We start from the raw sequence: 21,156 nt of genomic DNA, 5'->3' as shown, positions 1-21,156 counted from the left end.
TGCAGCATAAGAAGCAATCACAAACTTCACTTACATACTCCATCTAGTTAACAAGGTTTTGTATGGAATCTAATGACAGACAACAGGAAAAAATCTTTTACCTGTGCTTGGAACAGAAAATAATTTAAACTACTGGGAAATTTAGCTTTTTGGATGTCATGGAAAATGTATGAGGTGTTATAGTCTAGATGTCTACTGATAAATTATAGAAGAACTTAGGAAACCATAACAACAAAAGTTGAGAGATTTTGCATGCAAATTGATACCTGGGATAGAAGTTCTAAGTTGGATCCCAAATAGGAAAGGACATTTTCCAGTATAAAAAGAAGTATATCCTTCTTCTACACACCCTAGGCCTCATAAGGCTTGTAACATTTACGACCAAAGTCTTGTGAGAAGACCATGTTAGAATTACACTTCATCCATGTTAACCCACAGCCTTTATGTTCATCTTCAAATCTTACTGCTCTGCTCCTCAGCCTAATCCAGATCTAAATTTGCACAAAAGATATTAAGGGATTGGCTGTTCTATCCCTGTTGAATATTGTATCCTTGAATACATTATGGGTTTTTAGTTTAGTCTTCCAATTACGGACACCATGAAAGCATGCATTTTGGTAGCTACTTTTTAAAGCTGAATTTTCTACAAAGTCTTACTCAATACAATAAGGATCAGACAAAAACACACATAAGGGGTGTTACAAAGCATTTTCATAGGAGGTCATCCTTTGACACCTTCCTGAATGGTAATGAAGCCAACTTCCTTTGCTGTTTTCAATGGAGTCGTCACATGATTAGTTTTCTCCTAAAGCAAATCACAGGTGGATGATTTGATCAGCTGCTGTTTTCATGCAGCACAAAAAGATTTCCCTCCTCTCTCAGCTCTGTGGTACAGCATGAGCTGCAAAAGTGGCACCTGTGCCATCTCTGACCTGCACCAGCATCCTTCAGACCAGAGGAATTCTGACACCCACACATGGAGGTGGCACCACTGGCTGATTGCAAAGCCTGACACTCAAAAAATTCCTTTTTTTTTTCTTTTCCTTCTGGTGGTGGTCACACCAAGAAATACTTCAAACACCAAAATCTAAATAAGAGCTTTCCGTGCTACAAGGTAATAATTTTTTATTAAAATAGATGTTTGCTCCTCTGAAGTGTTTTTCTTACCTGCCTCTGCCTATTTTGTGAAATTCTCTCTTACATCTATAAATTATAGCTACACAGACATAGGATAACAGCTCAAAGGCAAAAGAGTGTCAGGGAATAAACATGCTTTTAGATGCTTTCATGGGGTATTTGCTTTGACATTTCCATGTAATTTAGGGTTAATATATCTGCCATTACAGCCAAACGTGTAATGCCAAAGACTGGGGAGTGGTGAGTTTTTCTTTCACTCTTTTCCTTTCAGCTTTAGCATTACCCCTGATTTTCTGTCGCAGCCTGTGAGTGGCAGCGCTCCTGTCCTCACTTGTGCGCACCGGGGGGACAGATCTGCCTGCAGATCCTGCTCCTGCAGACAGCACAGGAACAGAAAATCTGTTACTGTGTGTCAGGAAAATCCACAAACGCCAGAGGTTTATGTCCAAACAGGAGACAGCGGGGTCCTGCAGCTTTGTTGGAATAAAGGGAGAGGGTGCACACGCCCTCGGGCTTTTCTCTCTCGGGCTTTCTGAGGGCTCAGCCTCCCTTTTACCCCAAACTCCGGCTGCCGTGCCCCAAAGTTGAGAAGTTGGGGCTTGGCAGCCCCAGGTCTCTCTCAGGGGCCGAGGGGTCCGGGCCGTGTGAGGAACCTGCGGCCCACAGTCAGCAGGGACACTACGACCCATTTCAAAGGCATAACACCCATGCCTTCACCGTCAAATTGTTTGCAAACAACTAGCTTTCCTCTCACCCGCAATTCCCTGCTCCTCTGAGGAAAATGGAAGGAATAGAGATTTACATTTTCCCTGGACTGACTGATACCTGCGAGCCCTCGCTGGCTGTAGGGGCGCCTGTTAATGTCCCCGTGCTGGCCGCGCGTTTGTCCGCAAAACCTGCAAATCAAGGTTTGGAATAAGCATCTCCATGGAAGGGTTTTCCGTGGAGCCGTTCCTCTCCGGAGACCGGGCTGATTTTTAAAGCACGTCGTTTTGGGGTTTGGATACACCAGGCTGCCCTCCGGCGGCGGCCTGCGCGCCGTGCCCGCTGCCGGCTCGGCCACAGCCGCGTCCCGGCCTCGCTTCCCCCGCTGCTCCCGGAGCAAGGCGGGGCTGCTCGGGGGCTCCGGCAGCTCAGGGACCCCGAAAGCTTCAGGGGAGCTGCCTGTGAGCTGGGCAGGCTTCTCCCAAAGCCTCGTGCCTGAGCTCCACAGACACAGGGGAACAGATCCCGCGCTCGGGCTGGAACCTCCCGCTCTGGAGGGAGAGAATAGAACAGGTTCTTTGTCAACTCCTATCAGCAGTTTTGAAATAAAAATCTAAACGGCAGCGAGCTGCCCCAAGCACGCGTCGTTCCTGGCAGCGCTTGGTGCTCCGTGTCCCTGTGAGCTGTGTCCATAGGGACAGCATCTCCCCTGTGCTCCGTGTCCCCGTGAATGAGCTGCCTGTGGGTACGATGTGCTCAGCTGATGCTTTCAACCTGCCTGTGATTCTTCAGGGACCAATTCTAGGCTGCTGGGTCAGTGTTAGGAAGGAAGCAATAATTGTGTTTGGTTTCTACACACTCTGAAAAAAAACGGCTTCCTTTAGTTATTACAGCAAGATGAATGGAAAATGCTTCTCGTTTATTTTCAGAGGAGATGGTTACTATCACCCTCAAGTCAATTGCTATTATCAGAGTTCAGAGAGGAAAAGGAAGTGCTGCTTTCAGAGTGCAGTGGCCTCACCTGCTCCCATTTGATTTTGAATGTCTCTCAAAAACAGGGGACATTTACTAATTTGTCACTGTGTATTCTAGGAGCTGAATCAGCTCCAGTGCAGAAAGGCTGCACCTGGGGCCAGTGGGATGCAGCAGGTTTGCTCCTGTTCAACCTGCTGGGATCACAGGCATGGGAGTGGAGTCACCTGGAACCAAGGATCGCTCCCTTGCAGCAATGATGTGGATTTCTGTGTGAATTCAAACACTGGCAGGGATGGGGAAAGCACAGCGTCACAGCTCTGGCACCTGACAGGATACAGAGGTAGCCAAAGCCAGCACTGAAAGTCAGTGATCTGTCAATAGGTCAGTGATCTGTCTCTTGCTTTCTGTGTTTGGTAAAGCTCTTATTTTCCTTCAAACTCAGCATTTTAGGGTTATTTTCCAACACAATTACATGGAACACCTCTAAGAGGAGGACTGTGGCCAGAGGAGATGCAAAGTGTTACAAGACTATTTAGCAAACTGCAAAAGGCTGCTGTTCTGCAGGACAGGACCTAATGCCACATGTACTCTACAGATCCTGGGGCAGAGATGTTTTATAAGAATACACGGGAGGTTGTTTCAGCTCCTATGATCCCAAAACATCACTGATAGCTCCACTTGGCTATCTTATATTTTGTCACAGAAAATGATCAAATGCCAGGCCAGGTCTTCCTAAGATCAACATTAAAAAGGGAAAATATCCTTGATATCCAAAGCAGGAAGGATCAGTCAGTTTGCAATGGACACTAATGGTCTGAGGAAGCACTTTATTCAATTATACCATGTTTATGCTAAATATGACAGAAAGGGTGCCCTGCACAGTTATTTTAAAGGGTGTCCTGCTGTTAGGGTTTAAAAGCATCTCAAAAAACAATTGTATTTTGTGAATGGAAATATGGCACTCACATCAAGGAGATTCATGTACAGGTCACCCTTACACAGCACCACAAACCTGGGTGCACATGGTAAAAGCACTACCCTAAGCAATTGACACAGACATTTGACACACATCATCAGATGTTTAACAATTGGCTTATTAGAGCAGGTTTGATCTAACCAGGAATCTGGTTAAGGGTTAAATCTCTGCAGTAAAAACCTTCTCCTGCTGAAGATTTTTTTTTTTTTTTTTTTTTAATAAAGAGCTTGTAGCTGAATGGTAAATAAGATTTAGACCTGTTAGAAGATTAAGTGTTCTGCTCTGTTCCTAAGCTTAATCTTAAGGCAATTAATAGTTCTCCAGGTCTGAACAGTAGGGATATGCATGAATTTTCTTAATTCCACCAGCTGAAAGTGAGTTGAATGACTTCTGCCTTACCTTGTCATACAAACACTGGCATGGCTTGCAGTGATGTAAATCAGCAGCAGTACAAGATTATCCACCAGTGATCCACAGAAAGGGTAATACATCATAGTATATTACAACAGATTAAAAACATGTAAAATAAAATCCTCTTAAAAATCATAGTAAGAATAGGAACTGTTTGGATGTTTTTTCCCTGTAACTTACCCTCCTATTTAACTTTCCTGCTCAAATGGATGAAGTTAATGAAGCAGTTTATAAGAAATAAAATAGCTGTCAAACAGCATATTTAATCCACATCTGCATTATATTGTGCTTATTGTGAGTGGGGTGTGACATGTACAGGGACATATTTCCATCCTGGAGCATGGAAGATCATGGGCACAGGCTTGGTTTTCCCAGGTGAGGATCCTGACATATTTTTCCTGACTTCCCATTCCCAAATGAGCACTGCAATCCCATATTTTCCTTTTTAAACTGCATATACTCATTTTGTCAGCCTCTGCTGTCACATCCTGAACAAAGAGTACAAGCCAGAACGTTTCTGGGTGATCAGCTGGGATCATGTTTGGACCAAGAGGAAATTGTGGATTGGTGTTGTGGAAAGTAGTCATCAGCTGGATGACCCTATGCAGTGCCTGTTTTGGGGAGTCAGCTTTAAGAGTATCAAGTGTTAATTTGGTTCTCCTGGTGCCTGACAATGACACACTTCATGGAGCAGCAGTGGGTCACAGAGCAGAGCTGAGCATGGCTTAGGAGGTTCTGGATCACATGGTGGTCACAGCTGCTTTTGTCTCCCAAACAGTGACCCATAAAGCAACAGCAAACACAGAAAGTGATCATTATGAAACAGCCTAATTAGGTTTGCCATCTACTCGCTTACAGTGTTATGAATCACTTTATCAACAGGGATTATATCTTTATTTGCACTTCCCACTTTGTGCAGTAATTATATCTAAAAGCCCTGTGCAGTCTGTTCACCTCAGGAAAGGTGAGTTATGTTGTTAGTGCTGCAGAACTAAAATCCTCGAGTTCTGCCTCACAGAGACCACATCCCCTCTGGTGAGACAGTGTCCTCAACCTACACCCTTTCAAGACCCACAGACAGCAAATTACGTGCAACCAAATTAATTATATTTCTCAGCAATGTTTCAGCTTTTTTTTTCTTTTAATAATAAACCATTATTTAATTCCTAATAATTCTAAATAATCCAAGTAATATCATTTGTGTTGGCAAAGACAGAAATTCCTTCTGACTTGGGTGCCAGTCACTCTTCACTGAAAGGCCTGCCAGCAGTCCCCCCACCAAAACAAAGATATATTGATATCGTTCCTCCCTCCCACCTCTTTTTTTGGGGATTATTTTGGTGTGGTTTCATGATTTCTGCTGCACCCTTGATTTGGGGGAAAAACCCCTTGTGCCCCATCCTCATTTTGGGGTGGTCCTCTGTATCCTCCCCTTGTATGAGCGGAGCAGGTACCCCCCACACACCCAAAAAGACTACCCTGACCCCCCCAGACCCAAAACCCCGCCAAAGATCACCCATAACCCACCCCACACTCCCCATAACCCTCCCAAAATGAGTCATTCTGCTATTGTCCCTGTGTGACTAAACAAGGGGACTTGTTTTTTGGTTGAATTATATTTGAATGTAAAACACTTACAGTTTCTTGTTAACTGTGAGGACATTTTCATTGCCCTTCAGAACACTTCAGCCTTTACAGGCATAGATTTACCTGATTAATTGTGCACAAATAAAGAAAAAAAAAAGTATCCATCAGATTTTCTTCTCAGTAATATGTTAGTGAATACCTCTCATTTGTAGCTTTACTGTTATGATCCTGTATTGTCAGAGGTTTCTGATTAAATCCACATTAATTTTTGCATCACAGAGAAGGAGCTTTAAAATTTTAAGTGGGTGTCAGGTTGCATTAGGACTTGTGTACTCATTCTGCCTGAACTGTTATTCATGCATGAACAGTGTAACAAATGTAAGAGTGTCCTTTTTTTAAAAAGGAGGGTGCTGCAGCCCTTCATTGTGTATTTTCTTGTGTATTTTATAAAAAATAAAATTGTAATAATGGTATGTGTTTGGTATGTGTTTTGGTGTGCACTCTACACCCCGTGGTGCAAGTTACTTAAGAAAAACACATCAGTATCATGCCAAGGCAGGTTTCTCTGTTCATGAAACTATTGCTCTGCATTTCAGTCAGTCTGTCTGAAAATTGTTTGTCTGCTTTAAGAGCTCTAAACACATTTTTTCCTGTTTTCTCCTGGGCAAAGTTCTGTGCTATGTCTGGAAGTAAATTTTGTTATAAAAGATGCTTTCACTAGTCCAGGAACACAGACAACATGTATGCACTTAGATTTCTATGATTTTTTAATAGTGCTATTAATAAGCTTCATTGGATTTGTGTTCTATTTTGCTCTTTAGCTCAGGTTTTTGTTTTCTTCTGTCTTGTGCAAATTGTACTGGTATTCCAGTTAGACAACTTTCTGTAACTTCCTGAAAAGGGTAGGAGGCAGCAGCCTTCCTTTCCAAATGCCCACCAACAATGTTGTCATCTCAAGTTTAAGGCCATGTGAAGCATAACCAAAGAATAGAGAGGACAGATGCATAATGATATGAAATCTTTACTCACCTGCATAAAAGTTGAACCATTTAAACATTTCCACTGCCACAGAATAATGTATCTGGGAGCACTTTTTCACCTCAATTTCCTGATGAAGCACAAGAGCAAGCTTGCAAAGAACAGTGATGGTAGAAATACAGCACATACACACCCTGGCAAATAAAACTATTCTTATATTAAACTATTCTTATATTAACTATTCTATTCAAATAAAACTATGTCCTTGAAAGCAGTGTAAAACCAGAGTGACTGCCAATTCACTTTGGAACCTGACAGTGCTGCTCACCTGTGGCAGAAATGTACCTGTCTCTACAGTACTTTATTTTATATACAGTACAGAATTTTATGCTAGAGTTTGTTTCTCTAGGACAGCTTGGTAAATTGATTGTGTCGTGAAATTCTTAAAACTTGTAACATAACAATCTCTCTGCAACACAAGAACACATAATCAAATGTTGTGAGGTTTAGGTATTTCTACTTGCCAGAACAATGTGTCTGGTCAGTATTATTCCCATTATTTGCACATTTTCTAAAAACTGACCCATACACTTATTTCCTTTCTTTTATTGAGTATGCTAAAACCAAAAAAGGCTGTGTATGAATTTTTCAAATCCATATTTACCTTTTTTCTTAAGCTATAAAAAATGTAACCTATATCTATTTCAAAGTTATTACCAGGCAAGCTGATGTTCTGCTGGATGCTCTCAAAGCTTTTCAGTGCAGTAAATATTGTTGATATAATTTCACCAACATATGGATCAGAATAATAAAGATAGTTCATAGACAATTGTTTGAGATACATTTGTTTAGGAGCATCTAAGAGGAGTGGGAAATAAAAGCTTGTAAAACTTGCTGCCAGCATCTAGATCAGTAAAGAAAAGGGTGATTGAAAATATCCCAGTTTTATAACAGAGAAAGGATTGTTATCTTATACAAGGTCAAATATGTACAATAAAAAAAAAATCATCCCTTATTTGAATAAAGTATAAATATTAATTAGCTTTAACATGGGAGCCTGGAAATAAAATAATTTCTAAAAATATGTGATTATGTATTAAATATTCACCTAAGGATCAGAATGATAAGGTGACCAAGAGACACTCTAGTATATAAACTGGAACAAACAAAGAATTACAAGCAGCCTCCTTGCAGTGTAATCGATCAAAGACAGTTGCACTTAGAGTTGTGTGTGTGAATGTGTGCTGACAGGGTCCTTTACTAGCACAAACACAGAAAATGAAATGGCCATTTCCCAGTAAACTGCCATCTCTGCTGCTGATGGCTGCCTTCTGCAAGGTGAGTTGGCTCATTCACTCTCTCACTGTCAGCCTCCAAGCTTCGGCTCCTGGGGAAGGCAGCATTTCCTTGGTCGTCACCAGCACCCAGAACGTGCACATGGCTGCTGTCACCTCCAGGGAACTACCTGTGTCCTCCAAACCTTAGAGCAGTACACTGCTCACCCTCTGATCACCTGGGACTGACAAAGACAAGAGAAAGAATCAAAAGCAAAACTTTTCTTTTCTTTTTTTTTTGAAGAAGTGAATACAAGAATAACTTATTTCCACCCTGATTAAACTAGTCAATATGTTTTTTAAAGTAAGGCATCTCCCAAACTGTATGAGGTTTCCAAAAGTGGAAAATATGAGAAGAAATAACTATGTTATTCACAAATGCATTAATTGCAATGAAGAGAGTAGAGTGGGAATGAAAACTACAGCTCACTTGGCAGGGTGTAAGCAAGCAGAAGCAATCCCCTGAGAGGTCACATAATCAGCAGGGCAGGTGGCTGTGTTCTTGTCCTACAGGCCATGGAAAATATCCATCAGAACTGACATGCAACACATGAATATCAGTGGATATCAAATAAGGCCATGAAACATTTTTTCCCCTGATTTCCAGCAGCTCTTGTAGTTCAGCCACACCAGCTTATCTATTTTTACTCTCAGAGGGGAATCTCATTTCTGTCCTAGTATTGTAGGTGCCTCAGAATTCTCACATAATGCAGACATAGCTATTCTACCTCCAAAATGCTTCTCTGACCTAAACAGTGTTCTAAAAAAAAGCCATCCAAGGTTCTGATATATACAGTGAAGAGTGACATTGTCCATGGCTGCTGGCAAGGCAGCAGGAGACTTTCACTTTGGAAGGAAAGCTGAAATGTAGGCATTCCAAAGTTAAACAGCAGTTTCAGGCTGTCCTGGCAGGGGATGGAGGTAACACCTTTTTTTTTCTCACACCACTGCTGAAATGTGGTGTCCGTACTGGCCATGCAAATAGACACAAGACCAGCAATGGAGAAATGGTTTCCTGACCTTTCTAATAATAAGTGTGAATTTGGAAGGCCTTCACATTCTTTATTCCTTCACATTCTTTAAACTGCTGCACTGTTGGTGAAGTGGAAAGGGAGGGAAAAGGATTTTCAATGTAGCCCCACTACACCTCTCACATACAGATTACAGCTGGTAAGAACAGACAGACCATTTTTTCCAAGCTTTATAAAACGTGTCCTTAGGCAGTAGTTTCAAAACCACTTACTCTGAATTTTAAGTCTCATGAAAGTGTTTCATTTTCTCCATGAATATTTGATCCTCAGCCAGACAAAGGAAGAAAATTGAAAGTTTTGCAGTCTTTATTTCTTTCCCACTCACTTAACAAGGAATTTGGTAAAGATGATGTTAAGAGACACTGAATCAACCAATTAGCAAAACTATTTATCTCATTCTTCTGCTGAAGAAGAAACATGGGAGACTTGAGAATATTTAAAGAGCAGTAGAGTATGCAAACCATCAGGGTTTTTCATAGACTGCAGCCACTTTTCACACTGAGAACAAGGATTAAAAAATCTCATTTAATTATTTCATCTCCCACTGTTGCTGTCACCTACTATAAACAACTGAGCAAAGAGAGATGAACTAGGAAAAGTAAACTAAAGCTTAATTAAGAAGGTATTTTCCTTTCTTTCCTACTCAGGCCCATGCATGTATCATGTCCCTAGGATACAGCAGATGTGTCATTTCCTTACTCTGCTAATTAGAGACACCATATTCCCTGAACAGAGTGTTGGAGGTATATTTTCAGCCATTTATTTTAAAACAGAGTGACAGTCATGTCTCTAACTTGTAAGTATTCCTGTAAATGCAGCCTATTTACTCACCACCACTTAAATCAAATTGACATTTCACACCTTTTCAAAACTAGAACTGTTCCAAAAGAGGTCAACACTGAAAGCCTTGGATATGACACCAGGAACGTTGTTGTAGGTGGAGCTGAGACAGGAACATTTTTTAGGCTATCACTGAAAGCCTGTGCCCTAATTATTATGCCTGAATCCAACTGAAACAGTGGAGTGACTGCTTAGCAGGCAGAAAATTAACGAGAATACTTGTAAATTATCAAAAGACTAACCAAAATCTACCCAACATATCTGTGGCATGTTATGAGCCTGTACAGACCAGGAAGTACCTAACCTGAGTATTTAAAGATGCCTATCACCAACTGAATAAATAGTGCTGCCAGTAAGTGGAATTTTCTACATGTTTATGCATGGATAAATAACCAATTTAAAGTTGCATTATAGAAGATAATAACCAGGAGGAGAATGCATAATACAATGTAGGAGCTGGCATACAAAGGGGATGCACAGCTTCCCTCTTTTGGATTCGGGCTGCTAAAGCTCAGTGTGTGCCTTTTAATCAGCACAGTGTCTTATGTTTATCTGTCACCCTGCTCTTCCAAGGAAACTGCCGTGGCAAATGAACTCTCAGTGTTCATGGAAAAGTGTGGTGGCTTTATACGGACTTGGAGTAGGCAATGGGTGCCCCTGGGTGAGCAGCTGCACATGGAATACCATGAGTGGGTTGACTCAAGTCCCCCTAGCTCCATAGGGAGAGGAGGTTCTGATTAAATCCACATTATTTTCAGCATTATAGAACAGGTACTTTAACATTTTGGATGGCTGTTAAGTTTCTTTCATCTGGTGACCCCGTGGCCTGTGGTACCATCCTGTGCCCACACTTCCAAGGGGTCTGGTCCCATCACCTGCCTTCTTTTCTACTTTGTGTTTTATTGTAGGGTCATGGACAATTGACTCTCACTAAGGACAACTTGTCATTACTACCTATTAATTACAGAAGCACACATAACCATAACCATTAGTGCTGCATGTGCATGGTCTCTCCTTGACATCACCAGCTACATTATAGGGGTCCACATGCTTAGGTGTCTGAACAGCATTGTAATGCTTTTGGCAGCTTAAAGATAAGCCAGCCTCCCCATTTTTAGTAGGAAGGACAAACTCAAAGCCTCTCAAAAATCTCTAGTAACCTTGCCGGATACATTGAATGGAAAATGTCTGTAAATGTGTTGAATATTAGAGCTGAGCATCACCCTTCACATAACAAAGCTGTTCAGGGAAGGCATTTCCGTCTCAGAAAAGTGCCTAATATCTTGCAACATATAATTTGCATAACCAAGAGATGGCAGCACTCCATCAATGGTTTGCCTGAAGCAGTTATTTGGAAATGACAATGAATCTGTAAGCACCATACCTGTGTGTGTGAACAGCACTAGGAAACTAAAAACAATGGAATAACCATGGAGCGAGACCTGTGATTATTATTCTATTGCTTTACAAAGGTCAAGTAAAGATTAAATTCATTTATCAGTAACTTGAATTATTCTTACTCACCTTTTACTACAAATAGGATGTAGCAAGTATTTGTTGTCTACATTTGGTTGTCTCAGAGATGTATATTCTCAAAGCACATTTCATAAGATAAAAAAAAAGACCTTCCACAAAAACTTAAAAAGCACATATATATCAAATATACTTTCATTTAAAGCACTTTCTCAGAAGCTGAATAAGATCCTTCATAACAATCTTAAGGATCAAGACTGATGCTGGACACAAATTGGAGGAGTTTGGGATTTCCCAAAGACCTCCACTATCCCATATCACCAGGCTCACATGCACACAAAGGGTTTGGTAATAGTGATAATTAAACTCTTTTACCACATCCAGTCCAATTTCTTTTAGATTCTGAGAACAGACTATGGACTCCAGGAACAGCGTTTGAATAGTGCTACACGGAAAATGAGCAGCACAACCCCATGGACACTATGAGGTGATGAGGAAACTGGGTAAAAGGCTGATAGCAATGAACTGGACTGAAAAGGAAATTGTTGAACTGAGCTGTTGCTGTTGGATGAGTTTTGAGAGCAGCGTTATTTAAATTAATGAGATTCACAGCTGACTAATGTTAGCACTGCTTTCCACCTCTGTTGTTTATTGCTGAAAATAATTTTCCAAGAAAAAGGCCAGGTTCAAACATGGATTATATTTCAGAAAAACACATCACAAATAAGTTGCATACTATCACTGAGGGTCTTCTGGTTTTTTGCATGTAAATGTAATCCTTGCTTTAAAATATCTGATTAGTTTTTCTTTTTTACAACAGTTTTTACCTTAGTCTAAATCCATTGGTGGTACATTTAATTTAATCCAATACACAAGGAGAATCTATTTGTTTTCTTAAAAAAAAAAAACCAAACCCCATACATTTTTATGACTTTTGTTCTTTTTTGTGGTTTGGTTTTTTTTCCAGTGTGACCTTGTTCTTCTGTGGTATATCCACCTCTATATAAAACATTCACCTCTATTGGATTCATTCCTGATATTTCCAGTTGTACAAAATATTACCTTGCTTAGAAAACCAGAAAAAGGGTTCAGTTTTATTTAATAGCCTAATAGGAGTGGGAGTATCATAGCAGCAATAGTACCAGTCAAAAAACAATTTAATATTTCATCAGATGATACCAAATGTAGGCCATAACTAGAAACTGGAATATATTTTTATTCTGCATTAGTGTGTACATCCTAAATTACAACAATCAGACTAAATGAGACTGAAGCTATCATGAGAACAAATCTAACTGTTCATCTCTTCTTGTTTTTGTCTACAGCAGAATGCTGCAGCATCAGCTTTCTCCTCTTTCTCACACAAATTAATCCTGCTGCCTGCAATGAACTCCAGTGTCACCGGAAGGAGATCCAGGTCACTGTACATAGCACCTGGATCAAATCACTCCATGAAACTGAGCAAGTTCTCCCAAAACCAGACTGGAAACTAAGTATTTCTATTTATGGGCCTGGAGTCCCCATTCATTGTTTGTTCAGTGCATTTTCAGAGGGTGGAAAAAGAAACCTTAAGAACATATATCCCAGGAATTTATAGCAGCATGTTTCTTGGATTATGATTAGCTCAATAGAAATCTTGTCTTACATAAAAATACTTTAAAAGACCATGTAAAATTAAATATAATTCCTGGAGGCAAAAATAGTTTATTCCTATCTATTCTTCTTGGGCTCCTCTTCCCCCCATTCTATGATGTTGTGTCAGAATCAATGATCTACTTATAGATAAAAGGACATTTTTTTACACAGCATTGAGTAGATTTATACTGCTTTCTGTTGTATTTAGTATTCCTTTTAAGTTGTTGGTTGTTTTTTTATGTGGACAGAAAACTTTAGATAACTGCTTTGAAGATAATTCCCATATCAAGCGGAAAGCACAAAAGATGAGTAAAGTTGAAAACTTTTAATGTTCTGACTTAGGGAAGATAGGAAAGCTCACTTTTTCCAACACAGGGACCTCCAGGTTGTTCAGAAATGCTGATATTTAGCTGATTTCCTTTCTCGAGTTTCATGCTTCTTGGCCTCTACCTTTGCTAGGGGTTCCTTGACCTTGACCACACCCCCGGCCTGCTGGTCAGTCAAACACAGATTGTGGTTTTATTCCTTTTCCTCATTTCTATGACAAAGACTTAATTTGAAGTTACCCACTCACAATACACCCATTTGTAACATGTTTCTATGCGTTCTAAATGCACTTTTACCTACCCTTCTAGGGAACGGATCTCCCAAGTTTTTATAAAGAAAGTGAAATTTAACTCTTTTGCAAATGAATGGATGGCACCTTTTAAGTTGTATTCCCACGGTTTTATTCAAAAAGAGCAAAATCTCTCCATTTAAAAAATGCCTAATGGCTATGGGCAGGACCACAGCAGAATTTAGATACAAACTTTGTAAACTTTGATATAAATTTCAGATTGAACCCTCCAAGATGCTTGTGTCACAAGATCATTATCTGATTTAGGCTACTTGAATGCACATCACGCTTTGATATCTCTGAAGTCACTTCTGGTTTACCACAATTAAAAGACCACCATTAGTTTCGGGGCATTATTTGATGAAATTTAAGACCAGTTTGAACCCAAATCAGTAGGAATATACATACGTGTTTACTACTGAGCACATCTGTCAGCTGAAGAACTCAGTGAAAGCTCTTAGGAAGGACCTAAGAAAGATGTTTTGATCGTGTTTCATGTAGAAAAAACGTTCGCATGATCCTTATCTGTTCTAAAGTAACAGTTTGCTGAGAGATTTAAGTACAAATTCCAAAATGTGAATTCGCCATGAAGCAGAAATAGAGAATGTGTCTTGAGTAAAACTATCTTAAATGAATGCAAGCTGCTAAATAACATAATATTGGAATTTTAAGATCAATGGTTTGGTGACAGAATTCGGGGGGCAGAACTCAGCTGTGGTAGCTTTACCCATACCTAAACTAAGCTGCTGGGAATTTAGGCAAGCTGAAAAGTCACTTTTGTCAAATTATCTTGAACAAAAAGCTTTCGCCCTGCTTTTATAGTGGTAGAAACTAATGCCAGGGTGGAGGGCCAAGGTTCATTCAGCTCCCAAAGGAAGGCAGATTAGAAAGGCGTCCACCTGCGGAGCCTGGAGGAGTTTCTCCGATCACTTGCAAAGCGATCCTCGGTTCCGTGAAGATAACCCCGCTTAGAATTCAATGTCTCCTCATTAACACCGCCGATCTCAGCTCCTTCCTCTCACTTCGAATACAATCGCCTAGGAACTGTACATTTGCACTCCTATCTACCAGTTACATTTGCACTCCTATCCCCCAGTCCAACCCCGCATTTCTCAAGCGGCGGTGCATTTTCCCCTGCCTGGCGGACGCCTCCGCGGGGCGAGTCCTGCCGGCACAAAAAAGCGATTATTCAGGCGATGCACGCTCCTGCTTTCTTTCCTTCCTTCTTGCAGGCCCAGCCGAAGGCACGGGTTGGGTATCTCCAGGAAGCCGCTGCCCACCCTGGCCCTGCTCTCCCGGTGCCGGGGCTCCCGCAGCCCCGCTGCCCATGGCGATAAACCCGCGTGTGCAGCTCCGCACCGAGCCCCGGGGCTCCTCCCTGCCCGATGGAACATTTCGTGTCACAGATAAACCCACAGCCCGCTCTGCCCTGACTAATGACTCACATCTTCCTAAACGCTCCGTTGAAGTTTGTTTACAGCGCTGGCGCTTGCTACATCAGGGCAAGGAGGGCTCTGTGTTTCCTTTTTTTTACTGTTTTTTTTTTTAAAGCAAACACAACTGACAAAACTGTCAGCTCTTTTTATTGTTTTCAAGTTGTATAAACAGAATTAGGCTGCAGGGAGTCTATTAATAAAGTCCTATGCAACAAAACCATTCACAATCTTCAAGGCAGGTTTTAATCTCCCCGGAAAAAATCAATTTTATTTAGAATAAACTAGTAAAGAATGGAGATTACTCCTGGGAATTAGTCTTTAAAGTATGATGGAGAAATATAGATTTTCTTCTCTATAGGAATATGATGCTGCAATGCATATAAAATGTGTCATAACAATTACATAAAGGCTTCTTTTAAATTTCCAGGCTCATTAGCCCTATAGCTTTCTAGAAACAAGTACTTCTGGGGAGGGGGGGAAAAAGGAAGAGGAAAAAAAAAGGTGTATAATTATAGAGACAAAAGAGACAAATACCTGGCAGAAAAAAAAGCTTAGAGTCTTGAATAAGTTCCACTGTATTAATGAACCACTCCACCAAGTCCCAGGAGGTCAAAACATATTATGTGTGTGACTCCAGAGCAGGAGAAGTAACCTTGTGCCCTTGCTTTCCATTTCTATGGCATCTCCAAACTGTCCCAAAGGGATCAATGCAGAGGGTGAAGCTATATAATACAAGTTCAGTGGCCACCTGCAATACAGCTGCCAAGACCTCCGCTCACAGACGGTGACACTTTGTCTTGGAGGCTGAATCTGGACAAATAGCCCAAAGATCACAAGTTCTGCTCTTGATTATACCTGTGCTGCTCTGCAGCTGAGCGTGTCTTCATCAGCTACAGCAGAGACAATGAAGCTGGTTTTACTCTGAGGAACTTCCACTCTAATATAAACACTACTGGCTTTTTAACACTTATTGCTTGGAGAAGCCAGAATGACTTCAAGTCCTGACACTCTACATTCACTTGTTAACAGGGTCAGGATTTCACTTTTACCTCTGGTTTTTATTTCTCTTAGCCACAAAAGTGAGACCTGAACTCTGTGCTTATTATTCCCACTGCAAAAATTTAAAGACTCTTTTGTGTCACTGAGAAACAAACAGCATAAGTCTTGTACCACAGGCAAAACCACTTCTCACAGATCTTTACAGTCTTTAACTGTTTATGCCCCAAGATCTTAATCAAGTATCTGTTAAAGCCTTGTCCTAACAATTAATTAGGGAAAACTATAATTTGTATTTTGCAGAAACTACATAGCCACAAGTGCAGTGACAGCTGTGTGGTTAGAAGGAAGGTTTCAGTGGCTGGTGGAGTTCATGTACACTTTCAAAGACATTTAACTTGCTTTTTTTCTGACAAAGAAGCAATCTAAAATCCCAAGCCTGAATACTCCATGACTCTCAGAAATTGCTTTTTAGCAGTCACAGCCACTTTAACTTTAGGCAGAAGGCGATCTTGTATCTGAGCAAGGAGAAAAGCTCTGATCCAGAGCTCAGCTGAATTTTGTAACTTTCTTGTCTCTATTAAATTTTGTTATATTCATGAATATTTAACAGTTAAAATATTGTTATTACTGCACAAACATTCTTCCAGCCTACAAATTGTTATATTCTGCTTCTGTTTATACTTTAATTTGATTTTGCTCCAAAGCAAGTATTGTCTTTTTTGCAGAGAATTCAGTTTTCTAGTGGAAATAACCTCTCCTCCATCCGTGGAAAATATTTTTTTGCCTTACTGATGGCAGAACCTTTTGCATTAAGGTTACATTAATTAATAACTCAGCTAATTTCGGTGTAAATGGCCTGCACTAGAATAAAACCAAGCTGACACAGAGATGGCTTGTGTGGCCTGAGACCCAGCTGAGCTGAGTGTCGCAAACTTGCACGGAAGGGTTTGATCTGCTGTAACTATCACTGGGGGGGGAGAAAAGCAGGCAGAGCTTTCATCAAAAGGTTCTGTGCCCTTGTGCCTGTGGGTCTGGGTGCAAAGGCAGCAGTGTGGCAGCAGTCAGCTGCCCCCACACTGCAGAGGGAAGGTGGCAGCTCCGCTCCAAGCACGCGTCAGGGGCTCTGCTTACATTGTCGCCTGCAGCGTTTCAGCACCGGCTGCCTTCCGTCCTCCTCCTTCATCCCAACTCCCCTATTCTTTGTTGTAGGAAATAACAACTCAGACAACGGCAATGTCTCTTTTCCTTATTGGTAAACACTCTCTGGGCACATCTGCAGTGATGATGATAAGGCAGAGGTCTGCTCTCAAATGGGAAAACCAGAATGTCAGTTTACATAATGGCCAGAGAACAAGAAAAAGAACCCATACGCTCGAGCAGCAAGCCTGTTTCTATCTTGCTTCATTGTCTTAACAGGATTCTTATTGTGTTTATATTTAGAGACATGGGAAACTGTGCTAGCCATGCTCCCCATTGTTACTTAACCTCAAACAACCTATATAACACGCTGTCCATTAAGGAACCTCAATGTAGGCTCTAATCAAGGTGGCTAAACAAGATATAGGAAAATAAAGTGCAGTGCTTCCTCCTTGTTTGGGAAAAAACAAACAGGAAGGCTCCCTCTTACACTCACCTCAGCAGAAAAGAGGAAGGGAGAATTTGTTTTTACAGGCTCACAGATTTGAGCTCTCTGTTGTGCACCTGTTTGGTTTTTCACCATTCACACTCCCAATAAATGGATAGAAACACTTCAGCAACTTGTTTCCCAACTGGGAAACTTTTTCTTTTCTTTACTTTTTAGGAATAGCATTTATTAGAAATCCATGTTTAAAATCTACAATGGAAACCTGACATAACTAAGACAGCAAGGACTGTGACTGGTTACTCATCAGAAAGTTGCTTTTGATAACCTGTTAGTGCCTAGTGAAGCTGGCCTGAATGCTGAATAACAAATGAAACATTACCAAAAACTCTAATCCACATAACCAATATTAAATTGAATGCAATGTTCCTAATCACAACAGAGACTTGATTGCTAAGAGTTAATGACAGTTAATGATAGTTAATGATCCAACTCATAGACACCAGTGTTGAAGAGGACTAGAAGTGGCAACTGAGCTTGAAATTCTGAATGTAAGACCATTTCACAAATAAAAAATATTTACAATGACTCCTGGTTTAAAATTTTAATTATTTAAACAGCACATTTCAGTCTTACTTTTTCTTCAGAAGCCACATTATGTGGGTCTTTCAAATCAGCCAAGGATGACAATACTACAAAATCATCCACAGATGACATTTTACAAAATCAGCCAACGATGACAATCATAAATCCTTTAAAGCTTTAAATAAAAAAAAATTATATAGAGAGCTTTCACCTCTTTTTGTGATGTTCTGTCTTGTCCTAATAGTAATATCTGAGATTCTTCGATAAGTATTGGCGTTTCTTACAGAAACATTCAAACTTTGGACATTTAATTTAACATAAAATCTTAGCAGACCCTGGCATATATCAGAGAGACAAGTTGCCATCAGAAAGAATTCAATTCTTCTTTTTTTTCCAATGATTTGGCCCTGGTGCATGTCAGGCTGTGAAGATGTTCCATCAGGTGTGCCTGACTAGATAAGAGCCTGAAGGCAAGGTTGCTCAGCTCAGTCCCTTAGTAAATATATTTCCTTGGTGATCACACTTCTTACTATCTTGTCACCCAGTCATCAAATATGACATCAATGTAAAGAGAGTGTAAAGACTAGTTCTTTCTTACTTCTACTTTCACCTTCTAATACCTCTGGAATCCTGTGCAAAGATTAAAAGGAAAGCAGGAAAGGAAAATGGGAGGCATGTAGAAGAAGCATCAGTCTCCAGGAGGAGCTCAGGGAACAAGAGATCCTTCATGGCACCTTCCTACACCACATGCAAGGAGAGAACCCTTTCCTGTCCCAGTTTTGTTTCTCTACTGCTCAGGTTTCACACATGTACCATACCCAGTACATCCTGGATTTAGTGTTGGAGATGGAAACAAGCTGATCTCTGGGTGTGAGGTCAAAGGCCGGCCTCACAGGGAATGGCTGCAGCAGGATTTCCATTAGATTTCCGAATGAGAAACCCCTTTACCGTGCTTTCATTTAATTGTCCTCACTGCCTTCTCCTCCCCCCTTAGTCTCCCTTTCTTTCAGGTGGTGGCACTGCTGCACCATTTGTGGTGCTCAGCACAGCTTCCTCTGCCAGATTTCTGAGTGTATCTTAACAAGTAATTAGAGCAATTTTCACTAGCTCATGCTGTCGGCTCTCCAGCTCCTGCATGATCCAAATGGCTCTCAGGGGATGTTACATTATGGTTGGTTTGTTATTGTTTGTTCCAGGCCAGTGCCACTAGACAAAAGCGTTATAAAACTGGTGAGTGGTATTAATCACAATTTCTTAGATGTCTATGTCTGCAATGTCCTTATTCTCACTTTCCCATTTTTTGCTTAGCTCTCATTTTATTCTGAAAGAACAATTAGGATGTGATGTGCCACACAGAAGCTCAGCAATAGGCTCAAATATTTATAAGGTTAGATAAAAAAGTAGAAGAGGGAAACAAGCACCGCATTTCAGCAACTCCACCTCTTTGTTAGAAATTACTGGATTAGTACCTGAGAGCTTCCTTGCAAACAGCCAGAATCCCAACACCTTTGAGTATTTCAAGTCCCTAAATTTAACTGAAGCTTGACGACTGACCCATTGTGTGTCTCCATATCTAACTTGACTTCAGCATACAATGCAGAATGTCCCCTGCTGTGCAGCCCCAAAACAAGCCCCTTTGAAAATAGTATTTTTTTCAGTTCAGTTAATCCTTATCATTTCAAAACTCTAGTGGCTTTGAAATTCACAGAGATGTAACCCTATTGCTGTGGTAAGAGATTCAGTCATGTAAGAGAGGAAAATAAACAGAGTAACTAACAACTAATTTATTCAGTTTCTGATCTTATTGATTCCAGGTCTGGGGGGCTTTTAAACCCCTTAATTGAGGCAATAATAAGTAATAATAGGTAATAACAACTTTGGCCTGTCTCCCTCCTGGGTCTTTTCAGCACAATGAGGTAGCTATTGAGTGTTATAAGAAAGAAACCTTCCAATTGAAAACCCACCAGCACAACTGAGGATTCTCTAAAAATGTGGAAGAGAAAGAAAAGACAACCACTTTAATGAGGTGGATAAAGACAACGGGACAGCTGTTAAATACGTTTTGCAAAGAGGAATATGATCTTGGTAGATCATTGACAGGCAGCAATAATAACAACAAGCCTGCATTTACATGGTACTTTACACCTTCAAAGTGCTGTGCAAACAATAACTAATTGATCTAGTCAAAAAAGAACTGCTTCCAGTGTAATATCAAGTATGTAGTCACAAGAGAACACGTTATTAACTCAAGGAAGCAATTTATTTCAAAATCTATTACCATAAATTATACTAGTCTCTTTTCCCTCCTTTTTTAAGTTATTCCCTCTGCAGTCTGATTAATGCCTGGATTAATTTGCTCAGGATTTCTGGAAATTTAGTAAGTGCAAACTTAATAGGAGACTGATAGAAATGTCAGAGGTAATTGATGCTTTAATGGGCATGAAATCTGGAAGAGTACCCAATCAGAATAGATTCACAAAGGCCTCTTTTAAAGCATGATGGTAAAGGCTCATCATACTGGATTCACTTCTTTAGACAAGTTTAGGAAATTGTGTACTGTCAGTACTCTCTGCTTCCTAAACTTAGAGGCACAAAAGGTGTATCAGATCAATATAGCATTTTCCTACTAACTCCAGATACTGTATTATTTCCTACCCCTTTTTTATCAATGTTTTAAAATTATTAAATTTTCAACTGAATGGCTGCATAAAAGATTTTTAAAAAATAATAATAATAAGTAGGTTGTATCATGCCACACCAGGATAAAAGTATGATAGAAGTTGCAGCTATTCTATTTCTGTATTTTTCCCTGCTTGTACTGATACAGAAAGTTGCTGCTCCCATTCTTGGTTTGCC

The 21,156-nt window shown here is 40.4% G+C and overlaps 1 protein-coding gene across 1 annotated transcript in view; it reads right to left on the bottom strand.

Annotated features, from left to right (window-relative positions):
• THSD7B (thrombospondin type 1 domain containing 7B) overlaps window positions 1–21,156 on the bottom strand; it is a 490,174-nt gene that overhangs the window by 378,522 nt on the left and 90,496 nt on the right. The window lies entirely within an intron of this gene.

This window comes from Passer domesticus, chromosome 10 (assembly GCF_036417665.1).
Source record: "Passer domesticus isolate bPasDom1 chromosome 10, bPasDom1.hap1, whole genome shotgun sequence".
In the NCBI taxonomy this organism is placed as follows: domain Eukaryota; kingdom Metazoa; phylum Chordata; class Aves; order Passeriformes; family Passeridae; genus Passer; species Passer domesticus.
This window is presented reverse-complemented; position numbering and strand designations above follow the sequence as displayed.